We start from the raw sequence: 17,884 nt of genomic DNA on the forward strand, positions 1-17,884 counted from the left end.
CTTGCAACGTGTTGTTCTCCCTTTAAAAAATGATTCGATCATAAGTTGGATGCACAATATTGCAATATGATTTTCATCTAAACTTCTCTTGCCTATATGATTTAGGAAAACCTATATAAACACATATTTGTCAGGGTCTCCCAAATCCCCATTGAAATGTAAGCCAAACATTCAATTGCATTCAAATTTCAAACACCATGGTGTTTATCAATTATTAATCTCACTTTCAAGTTACACGATAGAATTCACTTAAGAAATCAACATATAATGGAATTCTACATGTTTCAAATTCCATTTTTTTAATCTCTAAAGACTCTTGAACTCAAAAAGGCATAGAGAAATTCATTGCATGTGTCTGGCACTCCAGGAAGACACCAGTGGTTGCAATACTACCTACTAAAGGAAAGATGTCCAGATACATTACCTAAATAATATAGAGATGAGTGACCATCTTTCCTCAGCTAACTCAAATATATTATGTTTCATAGTTGAACATTCTTTTTGTGATTAAGTTGCTCTAGTGCTTTTTAGGTGATGAGATTGTTTCTCCATGGATGCGGGTCAAGGAAATCAGCTTGATTCAGTACTAGTTGGGTTTGTAAATGGCAATTCCCACCATTTTTCCATGTCCCTCCCCTTCATGTGAAGCACATAACATGTGATATTGGGGGGATTCAACACCCTCGTTTATTTGGATATTCTACCATAAGAGCCAAAATATTTAAGTGCATAAATATTATCAAATCAGTAGATGGAGTAAGAAGTGACACAAACCTCAAATGAATAGGAGCATTGGTACGAAAGAATACATGTGCATTTTCTATATTTACTTCTTGATGAATCCATTCCATCACAATATTCATAGATCTCTCAAATGTTGTCATCACATCCATTTTCATGTTTATTGTTTCTCCTTCCTGGAAATAGCAGCCCTAGTGAAACTCTCTTTGTCAGTCCATATGGAAAAGCTGATGCGAAAATTCTAACAAGGAAAGAAGCTTTTAAACTTTAATAAAACATAGAAATAATAGAAAGAATTGTGATGTTTTGAATTAGGATTTCTTATTTCCAATGTAATTTTTAGAAAAAATACCAAGAAATATCCCCAAAAACATTTTATGTCACTTTGTGTCAGACAAACTTAGGATAACCATTAAGAGATTCTTATTTGTGGGTATGAACATACAACCAACATCAACTTTGTAGTCTTCCATGATTAAGGCCTCCAGTTGAATACCAAAGAATCCAATTTAGCAATTAAATTGTCGTCAAAATGCAAAGTAAAATCTTAACCTCTAAAGGTCTTCTCAAAGTTCCACCAATGCCCTGTGTTGAAGACTAGAATATCTACATCCTTCCAATACCAAGATGTCCAGTTAACCACATATAATTTTAGTGTAATTCTAACTCTGGGGGGGAGTTTTTAGGAGGGCAACCTTGCAAAACCAAAAATGGTGCCCTATAATATTCCACACTACAAATGAAATCCTAGAATTTAAAGGAAAAAAATCCCTTGTGCTTTGAAATGGGGCTTCCATTCACCTCATATATTTGGAGTTTGTTAGGAACTTCCTCTACTAGCATACAAATGAGTGATTCCAATTGGTTCTTCCTATTGAATCACCAACAAAGACTACTCAACAATTTGGTATCCTATTTAACATGTTTCTTGCATTGAATCTGATATCAAATAAAAGGAAATTGGTTCAGACACAAAATATATATCCACCCACAAAGGTTACCAGATTGTTCTCAATTCTATATAACATTCTAATGATGTTAAATCTGAAACTTTGTGAAAATTTGACATCAAAGAGAACAACACGAGTAAAAGACTGCCAGTCAAACTATAAAACAATGACAATAAAAGAATGTCATTGGTCTCTCTCTGAACTTTCTTGAGTCCCATAAAATTAGTATAATATAAGATTGACATGGGTCTTTTTTGGATCCTTCTAGGATAGGACAACACAAGTATGAGACTTCCATGTGACTCTTTCATATTATTCTTGGTATGAATATCAATTTTGATTTGTAATTCGCAAAGCTGAAGGCTCAAATGAAACTATATTCTTGTTAGGCCTCCATTTTCTTATTGTGCCTTGAAATATAACTTCAAACTAATTGAAATTCTAGATCAAACTCAGACAATTTACTTCTCAAAAATAATACTAACATATAAAATCTAAATAATGTTTGATGTCGCAGTCCATGTATATTAAAATCCACATGGATCCCAAGTTCAAATATAAGAGCCCAATGCTGATATAATACTTATTTGGCCTTTGTTTCTATCCATGATAGGTTTGTGGAACAAATCCACATCCAATGCCCATATTGAAAACATTGTCTCTAGGTGGCCTTTTCGTGAGTTCATTCCTAAGCCATGACTATTGGAATTCTCCTTTTAACTACTTTTCTCTTGTTGATATAACAAAGGGTTTGTAAGCTTCTTATTATATCCATGGATTGTTAAATATTCTTTGATTAGTGCTATATTGGAACATTATCCTTGGGCATTGGTGAAATTCCATGGATCATAATGTCAGAGGTAAGCACTGAAAAGGACTTGCACTTAAAGGAAAAAGAAATATTCTGCTCTTTTTTTATTTTCAAACACTCCATTTAAATGTTTTGTAATATCATTTGTATCATTTACTCAACACTTATTTTGGATGGGTTCAGATAATTCCAATAAATATGAAAGGAATTGTTGGAAGTTTGGTAACCCTTGTCAGTTGGCTTGGCTATGTTGGAAATAATACTGAGAGGAGGGGTGAATCAGTATTTACAATTCAATAATTTTTCATTTCATAATCATATTTATATACACTACTTCAGTGCAGTGAACTCGCGTGTGCACGCAACTGTTATTAAGGAAACCAACGTATATCCAGTGAACTTATGATCCAGTTAATTCATCATGCCTTGATCTTTAATCAGTGCATAAATACTTTATTAAACAGTCAGTATGTGTAGTGAGAACAGAATAAACCATCACACATAAACAACACACATGAACACCAAGATTTAAGGTGGAAATCCAATGTGGGAGAAAAACCACCTGTTGTTGTCATATTTGTCTTCTTTTTAATATAAAGAAAATATGTTTACAATATTGTATCAGTGTAGACTCATACCAGTACGCAAGCACCCCCCCTGCAGAAGGCTACAACCTTCTCTCATTCTCCAGCTTCTACTAGAATGGAGCTACAACCCCCTAGCTCTTGTACTAGCCGATATGTTTACTTCTACATAGGCGTCGACCTACAGAAGGCTACGACCTTCTCTCTTCCTCCAAGGACCATGTTTCATAAATTTTCAAACTGGATACTCCTGGTACACAACAACACAAGGCCACGTTTCATCAAATTTTCACACTGGACCCATCAGTAACATTGAATCTCAAACTCAATAATAACTGCATCAACCAACAATCAGTCAATCTGAATAGTCAGATCACTATCACCAGAACACTGTGCTGAACCTAGAAACCTATATCATCATCTAGAACCAACTGCAACCTTAAAAATCATATGGCAGAATGTATATGCTACTTCAGTGAAGGCAACCTGTGTGTATACGCTACTTCCTTTAACCAAACCTGTGTGTACCTCCAATATTATTGAATCATAGAAACCTTTGAATCAAAATTGTATCAACTAGTAACATTCTGAAGATCTACTGTCAAATTACAGAGATCTATACAGACAGCAGCAAAGATCACCCTTCTCACTTAATCAATCAATCAATCAGACTCAATATCCTTATGCATTCAATTCTACTTTCAGATCTAAGAAGACATCATTGATAGACAACATTAAAATAGCAACACTAATCAGATAGATCAGTCATTTCTGAATAATAGGCTTTTCATTTTCATATGCTACTTGGAAGAGTTGAACCAGTGTGTATACACGCCTTCACCAAGGCGAACCAACATATAGATCTACAAATACTAACTTAAAACTTCACATCTATTCCAGACTTCAGTCATACCTAGATCATAACATTTATAGGATAAAACATGCGTCAGTATTCAGATCTAGCCCAGCAATTATCAGATCATACAATGATAAGTCATTTCAGGTCTCATGATCTTAATCCAACATTGTATCAAAAGGTGCACAAGATATTTCAGATCATATCATAACCATATCCCTTACAACATAAGATATACTTCAGATAGAAGTATTCATGAAAAACTCTTTCACTTGCACACCTAGCCCTTTGATCTTCTCCTCTTTATATAGTTTTTGGCCTTTCTCAATGCCTCGGACCAAAACAACACTTAGAACCTGTGGTATTCTTGGACGGGATCAAATAACCATGGTATTGACCCTTGGTATTCTTTAATCTTAAATTTCCTTGATTTTCCAACCCATATGTGTTTTTCCTCTTGTGAAAATGCGTGCATATGTATACTCTCCTCTTGTATAGCGAACCCTCTTGTATACGCTATTTTGACAAGGTGAACATACGTATATAGCTTTAACTACCTTAAAATATCCTTTTCCTTCAACTTCTTGATTCTGATCAGTAGTCCTTTGTTCCAACTTCCTGTTCTTCTATACCATTTACCTGTTACCTCTGAATTGACCTGTTACATTGTGAGTTTCCCTTTATCAAATCTGTACTAACTTTTGAGTGATTTGTCATCAAGGACAACACCTGTATCATAATGCCAACAATCTCTATTGAAAATAGCAACAAGAAATGATAAAAAATAGAATCCAGAATATTCCAATTTTAATTTGTCCTTGAATTAAAATTGTGAATTAAAATTAAAATTTAGTCTCATCAGCTGCTTGGAAATAATTAATTAACTCATTATGGATTAATTAGTTGGAGAAATTCAAGTTATAAGTCTTTTTGAAGTCATGCAACAGTTATCCCTTAAATTAAGGAAATTATCCCTTAATTAAGGAGATAAGATTGAGTTATATTTGAGTTGTAACTAGTTACCTCAGTTTACTGAGTTAAGTCCAGTTAAATTAGTTACAAACTGTTTGAGGAACGAATTGTGAGTTATCAGTCAGTTGACGCATGCATGCACTCAACTAGTGTACTCCAGATAACTAAAGATTCTCTCATCAGAAACTCATGCATGTCTATTATGAGAAAGACCAAGTTGAGCTAAATGTCAAGGACAATGTACTATCAGTTGCATGTGTTTTCCTATAAAGGAAATTCATGCATGCAGTCAAGGAAAGGTTCCTTGATGATTGCGCAGTTCTGATAGTGTGTTAGAGTAGTGTGTGAGAGCAGTGTTCCACTCGGTGAAGGAGATCATCCCAGAGGAACTGCGCAAGGAAATAGGAGCTTGAAGGGCAAAGAGGAAAGCTTGTGAGAAGCCTGGATTGCCTATGAGCATCTGTGAGGATTTTACTGAGAGCTAGCTAGCTGTGAGAGCTAAGGCTTTGTATAATTCTTATGTATTTACACCTCGTATGATAATACAGATAGTGGGGTTTTTAGCTGACGCTTTCCCCTGAGTATTTTTTGTGTTTCATGTGCATTGATTCTTCTTCTTCTGGTTATATGTGTTCAGCTCGATCTTGCTCAATCTTTAAGCTTCCACAAAGAAAATTGATAGTAGAAGTATGTTATGAAACCAACTCACAAAAGATAGAAAATATAGATCAACGCCTTAGAATTCAGCCTCTTCGAGGGGGCAACCTCCTTTACATTACATAAATGAACAATTCTTCGATGCTACAAATGAAAAGGCCTCCTTCCTATATATAGGAGTCTAAGGAGTCATAATATAATCAAAGCCGACATAACAATAATAATTTAAAGGCACAATAATAACAATACTGGGCTTCTATGGGGCACAATAGTAACAATATAGGGACTACATGGGTACAACAATATAATAAGGGGGTTGTACTAATAACAATAAGGGGTTACACTAGTAGTATAGGGGCCTAACATGCCCCTCTCCTTCAAAAAGTGTTTTCCTCAACACTTGAGTAGTTCTTGATGCTTCTGTAGAATATTCTTGTCCTCCCATGTGGAATCTTCAGCGGGTAAGTTCTTCCACTTGATGAGATACTCTGAAATTGATCGATTTTGTAGCTGTCGGGTTCTTGTTTCTGTGACTACTCCAGGTTCCAATATGATTTTTCCTTCCTCTTCAAGTTCTGGCAATATTGTTTGAATTGGGATCTTCTGCAACTTTTGAATGAGTGGCCACACTTCTTCGTCCTTCTTCCATTCATCCCTTGCTTCATTTATCCAATCTGGTTGGATAATAGAAATAGCACAAAAATGCTTCCACATCCTCATCCTTTCTTGAGAGTGCATCTGCAACAAAATTTTGCTTCCCTTTTCTATAGATGATGTCAAACTCATAACCCAATATATTTGTGACCCATTTTTTATGTTCTTCTATAGATAATATTTTTTCTAAAAAGTATTTAAGACTGTCATGATCCATTTTTACCTTGAAGTGTCTTCCCATTCGGTAAGGTCGCCATTTCTTAAGTGCATGTAGTATTGCCAACATTTCCTTCTCATAAATAGCTTGCTTGAGATGTAGCAGTAAAAATGCCCAATCACCTACATCAAAACATTTTTCACTATGATGTTGATCTACCTATTGTTTCATTCGATTTTGCACCAAAGTGGCGTTATCCTTTAAAAGTTGGAGAACTTGTTGTTGATGCTCAATGTGATCTTTCACTGCTTGAACCTTTTTCTTCTTGATATGTCCTTTTATCTTTAGAGTTTGAGGAGTGGTAATTTCTTCCAGTCCTTTACAAGATATGGTTGGATTCATTTCTTGATGCTCGATGTGATCTTTCACTTCTTGAACATTTTTCTTCTTGATATGTCCTTATATCTTGATAGTTTGAGGAGTGGTAATTCTGACCAATGAATTACAAGATATGGTTGGATTCATTTCTTCTTTCTCGATGTGATCTTTCACTTCTTTCACCTTTTTCTTCTTGATATGTCCTTCTATCTTGAGAGTTTGAGGAGTGGTAATTCTTTCCAATGCTTTACAAGATATGGTCTGATTCATTTCTTCTTTCTCTAGGGTTGGGTCCTGGCGTATATCCTCTTCTTTTGATGTTTCTTGATCCTTTTCTTCCTCCTCTTCATACTCTATGTAAAATAATTTCTTCTCAGTACACTTATGACCTTTAGTGCATTTGCTATCACAATTGTAACAATGCCCTTTTTCTCTTTTTTCTTCCAATTGTTGTGGTGTAACCCTTGTAGGTTGTGGAAGGCTAGGAAAAACAACACTTCCATCTTTATAGTTGTGAGGTATAGACTTCCTTGTTGCCATAATTTTACTTTCCACTATGTCACAAAGCCCTTTTACTCTTTCCAATTGTTGTGGTGTTGCTCTAAAGAAGGTGTTGCTCTTTGTATCCTCATAATGTGCTATCATTTCCTTCATGAGAATTGACCACGTAACAAGTTGTTTACGAGAACAAAGCCCTTTATACCATAAAAATTGATCCGATTCTAAATATGAAGATGCAGTACATACCTTTTGTAACAGTGGTACACCATGTAGATGAAAATATTGCTCCATATGAAGTATCCAATTTACCGGATCCTTGCCATCAAACTTCCTCATATCGCCTTTTCTTGATTTTAGGAGCTCGATCTTGAAATGACTATAACTCTATAATTGCGGTTCTTCCAGTTCCAAAATTATGACTTGCAGTATCCCTCTGTGTCCTATTTCCAATGCCACCAGTCTTATCCAAATTGGGTTCTTCAAGGAAGAGTTACACACAATCTCCCCAGATGACATAATTATAGACCTTTCTAGAAGAGCGAACTTTTATGAAGTGCCACGTGTCACTATTTCAACCTTTGGCTCTGAAAAATATATAAAAGAAACTATAGTCCATCCTCTTTCTGTACTTTCTTACAAAATTTCAATCCGATGCTCAGAGAGAAAGTTATGATGATTTTCCCTAGGTCACCTGTTTGGAATGTAATTCAGGAGTTTGCAAAAAGACCAAATTCCTCAGATCATGTCTCCGCAAATATAGTGCGAAAAGCTTTGAAATTTGTACCCGAGGTTTAGCGTGATTTCCTCTAAAATGGGTTTTTTTTTTTGCTTCTGAAATGTCGCAGAAAAAAAGTTATAGCGAAAATGCCACGATGACCTATTTGGAGTAGTGAAACCCTAGAATCTAAAGCTCTGATACCAATTGTTATGAAACCAGCTCACAAAAGATGGAAAAGATAGATCAACACCATAGAATTCAGCCTCTTCGAGGGGGCAACCTCCTTTACATTACATGAATGAACAATTCTTGGATGCTACAAATGACAAGACCTCCTTTCTATATATAGGAGTCTAAGGAGTCATAATATAATCAGAGCCGACATAACAATAATAATGTAAGGGCACAATAATAATAATAGTGGGCTTACCCGGATGTGGGTGTTCATCCCAGGCATTAAAATGACAAGACAACAAGGTGGCGGACGGGCTGGCCACATGGCCCCCTGCAACTTCCCCCATGCCACACTGAATGGCATTCATAGCACCTTACAAGAGCCATTAAATGACTACACAGGCCGAGGCAGAGCCAATTCCCACATAACCATGGAGCCTGTGAATTTCTCTGTTATTCCTCCCCCCGTGATTCACTGTGCCTATCCTCCACAGGTGGGAGAGCCTAATGTCCGCACCGTCACTGGTAATAGATGCTAGCTATTAAGCTGTATCGATCTGGGTAATGGATTCCACCATTCCCGCACCAACCTCTGCAATCTTGCTCATGACCACAACTCCTTTGTAATTTCCCCGCACTGCTCCTCTGTCAATTCATCCACAATCCTTGCTGCTTCTCCCCCTGTTTCCATCCCCATCATGGTCTGCCATCGTATGCGCAGTAGAAGAGGAGGCACAAGAGGTGGAAGCTCTCGCTCACCTGCAATGCCTAGCCCCGATTCAGTTTCCCCTGCCTCCTCAGCCGATAACCCCAACCCGATTAGTTTCATGGGGCGATACCTAGAGACCCGAAGCGGAAAAGGCAAAGCATAGCTCCATGGCAAAAGTTGTGGAAATGCAACACTCCGCACTGCTACCTTTCCCCTTCCTCCGCACCCTGCTCCTCACACCACACAGTTCCATTTTCGCAGTCTACTGAATAGCCCAGTAATCGTCGCCACTGTCTTAATTACCTTCACAGAAGAAATTGAGCTGCCAGTTCCTCTAGCTAATCACGCTGAGGAGGCAACTAGAGTAGGACCGAGCAGCAGGAGACAGGACAACACTAGTGATCGGGAAGCTGATGAAGTTCAGGCCACCTTGCATGGCCAAGCAGTTGCTGGCAGTCAACATGTTGAGAAGGGCAAGCTCAGTTACACGCAGGCTTCTGGTAGTTGATGAGCCCCAAAAATGGGTAACTTATTGGGCTCATTTTGCCTACTGTTCTTCATCAATCCACCATTTTTTATAGATTATGCATTTTTTTTAGTATGTTTATGTTATTTGAACGAATAAGGGTTGTTACACAAAATATTGTCACCATGAATATTTGCAGTCAGTATGGGTCTATCATCATTCATACTGTCCTCCTAAGCAAGTCTCAAACCTCAGCTCTTCATGTCAAGCTTTGAAAATGAGAGAAATACTTTGAAAATCAATAAAGCTCTGGTTCTGTACTTTCTCTCACTGTTGCATGCGGTCCTGCACCCCTTGTTCATGTTACCTGCGAACCTGCCCGCTCTGTCTCTAAAGGAGTGGGTGCGGACCCCTGTGAAAGTAAAAAAGGCGCAAGTTTATTCTTAAAAACTCACTTTGGGTTAATTCTAGATGATTCTAGAAGGAATCTTGACGTGGATGGTTCGCTCCTAGGTGGTTCATGCATCCCAAAAGTGAAGGAGCTAATCCATTGATGAGAGGAGCTTATCCCTTTGAAGGAGGGCCTAGTAACTTCCCTCCATTGCACTATAAATTAAGGCATTGGGCTGGTTGCTAGGGAGGTTAGAAGCTGAACATTTTTTAGGGTAAATGCTGTTGGAATTAAGACTTCCTAGTTAAGCTTGAGAGGAGAGATCACATACCTTTTGGCTTCATTGGGAAGAGAGTGAAACTTGTCAAAGTAGAGGAGACTTCTTGCTGGACCCTGGGAGGAGCTTGTACAACATCAAGGCATAAGGTTGTAAAGTTCTTCTTTGATTTAAGTTAATACAATCAGATTCATTTTTCTCAACAAATTGTCTTATGTGATTTGTTTCATGAATTCCTTGATCATCATGATAAGTATGCTTTATTATATTGTCTTTTCAGATGCTATTTAATTTGTGTGCTTGTTTGTGTTTGCAGATTCTCTACAAGGGAGCTCATTTGGATCAACGGAGCGAGGCTTCCACAAACTTGCATTGGACCCAAGGTAGGCCTAAAACACTTGTTTGCCTTTATTTATAAATTGCATATTTAGAGAAAGATAGAATTTGTTTGGTTTTCTTGTCGCTAGATATCATTAGATACTAGGGAGTTCGGTCTTGTCCGCAAGAACAACTCATCCGGCCGACAAAATGGCGACTCTGCTGGGGACTTGATTTTTTGATTTGCTTTTACTTTGACTTGAGAAACTATGTTTTTGTTTCTGTTTTTGGCTTGATGTGTGTGGAATTGGGTAGGTTTGGTAGATCTTGAATTATTTTTTGTTTTTCATACTTTTGGGAGACGACCGCACCCTCTGCTTGTAACACAGTGCGGACCTATCCGCACTTTTGCTTTACACACAGAGCGGTCCTGCACCTGTGTGAACTGCGGGCCTACGGACCCTGTCAAAATTTTGAAAAACTTAAGATTTTCTCTTTTAGTCAGCTTAGGATTTGTTTAGGTGTTTTTAGCCTCTACCCAGATCTGCACATGAATTGTCAGGAACTTTTCTTAGGTTAATTCCACTGGCATTAGGGTTTTAGGTGAAATTCCTAGAAGTTTTGGTTGCCGGGCTTGATTTTCATTTTGGTCTTGTAGTAGCTCAGATCTTAGAAGCCTTAGAAGCCTCATATCACCTTGGTTTTTACTGGCCTTCTTATGAGTTTGACCGTTTCCAAAATCTGCCTTTGTTAAGGAATCCATCTTGTGTTTCTCTTTGTGAAACTTCAAAAGGACTTGTGTTAAAAGTTTTGGATTTCATTTTTAGAAAAGAAAACAAAAATTGGTTGTTTTTTGACTGATTTGTGATTCTGGACAAATTATTCCTTAGTTTGCTTATAGCTAAGTAAAAAATCCTTGAAAAGAAATCTTGTAAGATTTTACTTCAAATAGTTTTAGAATTTATAGATCTCAAGATTAGATTTTTCCATAGTTTTGAGTGTTTTATAAATAATAAAAAATAAAAAAATCTCTTTTGGAAAAAGTTTGTTTTTGTAGTGTTTGAGTGTTTGAAAGAAAAGGGAAATTTTCGTGAGCATAACTAGTTGTCTCATTTTTGATGTATTGGAAAAGACAAAAATCTCTTCTTTTGATTTGTTTGTTAAAGAAAGATTTGTTTTTACAAGCATTTGCATTCTCAACTCTTTCCTAGCTAGAAATTCATTGAAGGGAAAAGATTTCTTATCATCTTAAATGCATTTTTTAGTGATTTGGAGTCGAGTCTTCACACCATAAGTTTCATCTCCGCACCTTTTGACTTAAGAAAAACCAATAAAAATAACGCTTAAAGTAAAATCTATCTAGTAATCTTTTTATTTCTAGGGCTCTATATCACCAACATAGCTTAGGCTAGTATCTTGGAGTAGGGAGTAATTAACTCTCCAAGATAGTAAAACAAACAAGTAGCTGTATCTTGCGGTAGGAGATAAAATCCAATTGTTACATCTATGCTCTGGGAAAGCTCCTATTAAAGGAGAAGCACGAGATCATATCTGAACTAGTGTGGGAATCAATCCTTCCTCATTGGGAACGATAGAAGATATTTACGTATTAAAAATGGTAAACCTCGGATTAACCATTGTCGAGGAGTCTGGGGTCACTTGTTGGTAAACCTTGGATTATGTCAAGGAGCCTTCAAGGGGATTGAGCTTGTTACTCTGCCCTTGCGTGCGTATCGGATCGTAGACTGTTCCCCTAGGTATATTTGTTTCCGTTGGTAACCATAGTGACCATATTCTATAGGATTCTTTCTTAAGGTGACGGTGGAGGGAAGATCCCACTGTACCTGGAGCAGACGTCGGCTAGACTCACTTGGATTTTTTGGGGGGTTATCTTCACTCGAGACGGTTTAGTGGAGAAACTTGTGCTAGTATATTCATTAAGCAGGTTGCCAGGGTAACTGTTCCAACCGCCATTTCTGTATTGAACTTTGCGACATTGGATTTCATCACCAACTAGTGTTTTCAGTACGGAAAGTTACTGTTTTTGTGTGGTTTGATCTCCTAGATTCTTTAGGCGTGTGATCCAAAATTGTTTGGTTCTTTAGAGGCTTTAGGTGGTTTTCATTGAGATTTTTCTTTGTTTGTGTGTGAAGTAGTTAAAATATTTAATCATGGCTGAACTACCGAGGAAGTCCCATAGACTTCGGGGCCAACCTCCTGAGTTTTCACCGAGCCAGCCTGAAGGGTTACGAGCCCTTGTAACTCCTAGAGATAGTAGAGTTGGGTCACCTGAAGAAGGAGAGTCTTCATTGGTTGTACATCCTGATTATTAAGCTCTAGTAACAGATTATAATCCGCAATCTATTTCATTTTCTGAAATTACTGGTAGTTTTTCATCTACTAGTGATTTAGGTGAGGAACCTGAAATATCTGAACCCGAAACTGAATTGCTGCTACTCCAACATCAGAATTTTCCTCTCCAACTTCTAGTGGTCTTGGTTCACCCAGGGTAGAAAGAGTAATTACCCAAAATCTTCCTTCTGGACTTATAGTTATTGAAGAACTTGCTACTCCGGAAGAAGGTATCCCTATCCCTGAAAATCAACCAACTATAGAACTTAGGGAGCATGAATCAATCTTTTACAGTCCACCTAGGAGCAATGCTTGGTATCTTTCATTGAACAATTTTTTGGAAAACCCGAGACTAAGTTTTTCACCACCTCGCATTCCTTTTCACCCAACACCTAGGGGTTACTATCCTCCATTAAATATGTCAAGACAGTTGTCCATGTTTTCTCAATCTCTAGAAACCTTTTTATACGGCGGTCCTTCTGTTCCCTCTGGGTATCAGTCACTTACTGGTATTTTTTCGGGAGCATCTCCTCAACCTATTGAACAAGGGTTATTAACTAGTAATGACGGAACTAAGCCGTTGAGTGTAGAAGATATTCTTATGATGTCAGGTACTATTCCTAATCCGCAACCTCAAGGTGGCCAGTTACCGCCTGGGGGGCAACCTCAAAGTCCTCAATTATCGCTTGGGGGGCAACCTCAAGGTACCCAATTTCCGCCTGGGGGGCAACCTCAAGGACAGTACATACCCACAGGACAGTACATTCCTCAAGTTCAACCCCAGACTCAGTATGTACCTCAAGGTTAACCCCAGTATCAATATGTACCTTAAGGTCAACCCCAGTATCAGTACGTGCCTCAAGGTTATCAACCTCAAGGTCGGTACCCAACCCAAGGTTTCCAACCACCTTCCAGTCAATCATTTGTCCAAGGAGCTGGAAATGTACTGTTGAATTATCAACCCTACCCTCAACCCGGTTATGGTCCTCAATATTCTCAACCTGCTATGGGTCCATACCCCGGAATGAACTTCGTGTGGGATCCATCTCAATCTCAATAGATCTTGCAACCGAATGTGTAGTTGTCATCTCAAACTGGACAACCCTTGGTTTTTGGTTCACCCCAGCAACCTATCCAGTCTACTATTCAAACTTCTGCACCTTCTGTAGTTTCTCAGCCTGGGCCTAGTACGCCTCATACTCCGCCTCAAACGACTGTCGCAACTGCTGCAACATCCGTTCAATCTACCCCACCTACTTCTGGAGTATCGATAGCTCCGGTTTCTACTATCCTTGTATCAACTCCTCAGACATCTTTACCTCACTCTGGATCCACAATTCAGACATCGGTTCAAATGCCTATAGGACAACCTGGTCCAAGTACGGTTGTCACAAGTCAACCTCAATTTACTTATCAATCATACCAGGGACAGTACCAATTCGGTCCTGCTGTGCAGCATCCAGTCTATCAGTATCAACCATACCCTAGATATACATATCAGTAACCTCAACAACCCCAGTATGGTCCGGTTAATCCTGGTTTTCCGGGAGGATATAATATCCCAAATGCAATTCCAATTCCTAGTTATCCTGGATATCCTCCTCCTAGGGCTGGTTTCATGACCTAGGGTCTCAGGGACCCTAATCATCGTTTGTCATTCATTGCAACTTTGGACTTTCCTGACTTGTCGTGCTTTACGAACGATCCAATTAACTATCTTCCGTTTTGGCCGCCAATGCCAAATAAGTTGCCTAGTGATATTCCTAAGTTTGAAGGCAAATCAGGAGAGGACCCGTTGAACCATGTGATGACTTATCACCTCTGGTGTGCATCTAACTCCATTTCAGATGATTCAATCCATTTAAGGCTTTTCCAGCGCACTCTAATTGGTCTTGTGGCCAAGTGGTACATTGAGTTACCGCGAGCCACTTTTTATAACTTTAGTCAGTTAGCTACTTCGTTTTTAACTCATTTTCAGTTGCCAGTCAGATATGACAATGGCACGGAATTATTAACTTCATTAAAGTAGTCAACGTCCACTTACATTTCAGATCACATTCATGAATAGAGACGTCGACGGCGTTTAGTGAAGGTTTTTATCCCAGATTAGATCTTAGCTGAATGGTTTTTCAAATCTTTATTACCGAAGATCACTGAGGATGTAGCTAAGGCAGGAGTCGTTACTGAAGAGCAAGTAATTGCTCAAGCTCAGTACCTTGACTTAGTTTATACGTAGTCAGGTACGTTACACGAGAAAATCCCCGACCTTCCTAAACAAAATCGAATAACTGCAGCTCCTTCAGGGTCTCATGCTGCTGATGGTATGATTGGTACGGTTAATACCAAAAGTAAGAAGAAATCTTCCAAGAATTCTTCTCCTATCATAACTTTTCCAGATTCCTCGACAGGAGATTCTTCCGCGGAAATTTCCGCTGATATTCATGTTGTAGAGTCATCTACAGCCAAATCAAAATTCAACGGTAAAAAGAAAGGGAAGAAGAAAAATAAAACAGATAAAAATTCGAAAGAGAAACCAGAAAAAACGGAATCAACTGATGAGAAACGCAAACCTTGTTATCCTTGTCTCATTTGTGATGAAGAGCATTTTACAAGAGACTGCCCTCATCGTGCAGAGGTTGCGAAAATCGTCAAAGGTTCCCAAACGCTTGCTTTTTTGAAAGATCCTTTTCCTAGTCAAGACAGTAAGATGATAGGTTCTTCCTCAAATGCCTCCGAAGAACCCATAATGATGATGTCCCATGTTAGGATTGCGACTCGATCGCAAGATTATGGAAGTAAAAGTCCTGTTGATGGTAAGGAAGCAGAATCTTCTCATTTGTACCCATCAACTTCAACTCCTGGTTCTAATCCACTACAAATCGAGAAACCTAACCCAGACTTAGTAATCAAACCACCCGCCAAGGGTATACTTCGAAAGTCAGCTTTCAATCCACATGCGAGCGGCTCAGAACTATAAAATTGCTGAAGATTTGGCTATTTCACCTTCAGCAATGTCGGCTTTGGAAGTGCTGCAATCATGTCCAGCACAACGTAAATTGCTATTGTCGACTATAGGAGCTATTGACGTTCAGGACTCAAACCTTAGAATTTTCGATCTAGAAAATAGTACACCGTGCTTACCTCATCAAATGGCTTTCGAGATTCCAGTGTTAGTAAAAAACAGACCTTGTTATAAGACTGTGATTGATGAGGGAGCCTCAGCGTGTATTATGTCGATCGAGTGTTGGAGATTGCTTGGTTCTCCTACGCTTAATCAATCCCCGATGATTCTAAAGGCCTTTGATGGTCGTGGGTTTCATCCTTTTGGCATTCTACAGGATTTACCTATAGGGGTTAAAGGCAAAAATTTTAATCTAGATGTGGAGGTGGTTGATGCCCCTCTAGATTACAACCTTCTCTTGGGTCGTAATTGGTATTACGCTATGACATCTGTTGTTTCATCGGTCTTTCGGCTTATAAAGTTTCCTCATAATGGAAAGATCGTAAATATAGACCAGCTGACTTACTTTTCATCCGACCCAGCCTCTTCTGAAAGTATTCAGCATGTCGGCAAAACAACTATCCCGTATAAGGATGTTGGAGTAGGACTAGTTAAAGATTCTGGTTTACTAGGAACTTTTCCTTTTCCTCCTATCAACGCATCGTCTTCTACTGCAACCATTCATATGATTTCGTCAGACACTATTGTTTATGATGATCCTTGGATCGTACCTTCCGAATCTGAGATAGATTCATTTAGTGATGTTATTCCTTTGAGTTTCGTGGCACAGTCTTGGACAAGTGAAAATTCCTTCAAGTTCAAGGGACACACATAGATGCTTAGGACGTGGAGAGAGTCTTAGTCATAGGACGTGCAAACAGGAAACCCAGGCTCCCATGGGATTACTCCTAATATTCCAAAGCGGGGAACATTAGCTAGATTAGAAAAAGCTCGTGAAACAGCATATGAAATTGCGTATTAGGCCGTGCAGTCGTTTTCCGACCCTTCTTCAACCGAAATTGACTTAATGAATGTGGTCCATGAGGAATCACTTTCAACATCAAACTCAGATTCAACAACGTTTTCCGAACTTGTCCACACTGATGAGCAAATTAGTGAAATCCTATGTGTCGATGATTTACCATGGGAAGATCTTCATCATAGATCTTCGTTTTTACCTGAGATTGATTGCTTTGAAAATGATTTTTCATCTATTTTTACGACTGAATATGTCAAGGAACCTCAGAATCCCATGAAAAATCTTGATTCTGAGTTAAATTTGGGAAACATTTCTCGAACTATTCCTATTGATATTTCGGTTAAGCCTGGAGTTGTTGAAAACATTCATATAGGTTCCTCTTGTACGGAAGATGAAATTCAAACATATAAGGCCCTATGTCAAGAATTTCACGACGTGTTTGCCTCGTCATATGAGGAAATGCCAGGAATTGACCCAGTAATTGTTTTTCATGAAATCAAAACTTACCCGGATGCTAAACCAGTCCGGCAACATTTGCGTCAGATTCACCCGCGAAAAGCTGCTGCCATTAAAGCAGAAGTTGAAAAATTACTTAAAGCAGGTTTCATTTATCCGATTCTGTTAACGGATTGGGTATCGAATATTGCTCCTGTTAACAAAAAGCAAGGGAAAATAAGAATATGTATCGATTATAGGGATATTAATCGAGCCTGTCCAAAAGACAATTACCCAACTCCCTATATCGATCAAATCATTGATGATTGTGCCGGCAGTGAAATATTCTCCTTCATGGATGGTTTTTCCAGATACAATAAAATAAATATTCTACTTGATGATCAACCAAAACGGCTTTCATTTGTCCATGGGGGACATTTGCTTATTGGAAATTACCTTTTGGGCTCAAGAACGTCCGGGCAACTTTTCAAAGAGCCATGTCTTACGCGTTTCATGACATCAAGCACATTGTGCAACCCTATCTCGGTGATTTACCAGCTCATTCATTACATCGAGCTGATCATCTCATCCATTTACAAGCAATCTTTATGAGGTGTAGGCATTATCGAATTAGGTTGAATCCACACAAGTGTGTTTTCTGTTTAGAAACGGGTCGGTTACTGGGGTTTGTTTTTTCGAAAGCCGGCATTCGCGTTGATCCCTCGAAGGTTGAAGCTATTGTCAAATTGCCTCCTCCTTCGAGTCTTCGCCAACTCCAAAGTTTGCAAGGGAAAGCAAAATTT

At 38.5% G+C, this 17,884-nt stretch overlaps 1 pseudogene; it reads right to left on the reverse strand.

The window, feature by feature from the left end:
- Positions 1 to 299: 299 nt before the first annotated feature.
- The window catches only part of LOC149179906 (protein trichome birefringence-like 11), a 34,194-nt pseudogene continuing 16,609 nt past the window's right edge, over positions 300 to 17,884 (reverse strand).

This window comes from Pinus tabuliformis, chromosome 3_2 (assembly GCF_031772625.1).
Source record: "Pinus tabuliformis cultivar Carrire ecotype Pingquan chromosome 3_2, CPIR1, whole genome shotgun sequence".
Lineage (NCBI taxonomy): Eukaryota > Viridiplantae > Streptophyta > Pinopsida > Pinales > Pinaceae > Pinus > Pinus tabuliformis.